The following is a 1,923-nucleotide window of genomic DNA, read 5'->3' as shown; positions in this document are numbered from 1 at the left end:
GGGAAAATGTCACAGGATCTCATGTGTATATATAGGTGTTTCTTCCGAAAAAACCGAAATGTCTTCCAAACTTTCCAACGTTCCAAATTATCCAACGTTCCATTTTCTTCAACGTTCGAATTACCAACGGTATAAAAAAATTTCAAAATCAATTTTGTCTAAGTACTTTAATTTTTTTTTTAAACTCAAGCTTGGGGCGTTAACTATATAAACGCCTGGCGTGGGGCGTTAACTATATCAACGCCGGGATGGGGCGTTAACTATATAAACGCCTGGCGTGGGGCGTTAATTATATCAACGCCGGGATGGGGCGTTAACTATATAAACGCCTGGCGTGGGGCGTTAACTATATCAACGCCGAGCTGGGGCGTTAACTATATATACGCCTGGCGTGGGGCGTTAAGAATATCAACGCCGGGCTGGGGCGTTTGTATAATCTTCGTCTGAATGGGGCGTTAATTTTATGAACGCCTGACGTGGGGCGTAAACTTTAGCAACGTCCCAACGGGCGAACATTTTATCAACGCCTGAACCGGGCGTAACTTATATACACGCCTCTTTATGGGGCGGTGACTTTACGTACGTTTCACAACAGGCGTAGATTATATACACGCCCGATGCCAAACGGTGATTATATCTACGCTCCACTATATATAGTTTTGGTCTTGGTCCCAGACCAAATATGGTCTGGAATTTGGTTTTGGTCCAGATTTTAGTCTTTACTCCGTCCCGTTACGTCTCATCCCTGGACCATAATTATAGGTTTGTTCGTCCACTGCAGTTGCTCTTAGGGTACTTTTTCGCATGGACTAGTGTGACATGTGTGTGAAGCACTCAATCCCAACCGTCTATGAAAGAAAGATACATAGTTGGTCAACAAATCCGGTCAGTCATGACAACCCATTCAGCCGTTAGATCAAACGATTCAACGACCACAATAAACCCTAAAACTAAAACAAACAGACTTCTGAGCTTTTTAAAAAGAATAGTTGTCCCCAAATCTCAAATCAACGCAGAGAAAGGAAGAACCCAACCCTCCTTACCTAACAGCCAAGAGATCTCGGATCTGTAAATCTATGTTCATCATGATGATCCATCATGGAAACAAAAACATCCACAACGAATTCATGACCTATTCTTCGATAACAATATCATAATGATTTCTCCTCTCAAAAAAATAACATGGAGATCCAATGTCTTGGTGATTCGGGCGGGTTCTCTCTTGGCAATCAAGCAGCAGGGACACCGACTGGGATCGTGTTTCACTTATTCTCGTACATTACCTCGACATCAGAATCTACCTGGTAAGTTTGAAGATAAGTTTTATTGTTTCGGGCAGCTAATGGAGTAAAAACATATCCGGGGCTTGGGTTCTCTAGATCGGTCCTCAATCTGACATTTATTTTAATTTTTTTTTTGTAAGTGATGTATGATTTAGTTCAGTTACGAAGGTGAAGTAATAGAGTTGGGGTGGTTTCTGTAATGGTTTGATTAGAAACTTTGCTGGTTGGATCTGCTTTCGAGTCATATATGGCTTAGAACAAGCAATTATAAATGCTATTTAGTGTTTGTAAATATAAGAATGGAGAAGGAACTGCTTGTTCTGTGTGCTTAAGCGAATTTTGAATGTTTATTTAAGAACTGAATGACGGTAAAAGATTGTGTTGTTTTGGTTTTTGGGTGTGTCCAAGTGAGATTTATGCTTTTTCATCTACATTATATTGTAATATAGATTTGGGTTTGGAGTGCATTAAGTTCTCATAGTCCATTTTGACTTCAATTTTGTTACTCTAATTCTTGGAAGTCTGGGCATATTTTGTCAAAATTTTATGAAATCCATTCGCAGGTAGAATTGATCTTCTATTCCTTAAAATCTCTAGTTCTAGGAATTGGTGTAGTTAATTGAATCTTGCCCACAAACTG

The sequence above is a fragment of the Papaver somniferum genome, chromosome 1 (genome assembly GCF_003573695.1).
Source record: "Papaver somniferum cultivar HN1 chromosome 1, ASM357369v1, whole genome shotgun sequence".
In the NCBI taxonomy this organism is placed as follows: Eukaryota; Viridiplantae; Streptophyta; class Magnoliopsida; order Ranunculales; family Papaveraceae; genus Papaver; species Papaver somniferum.
Note: the sequence above shows the minus strand (reverse complement) of the source record.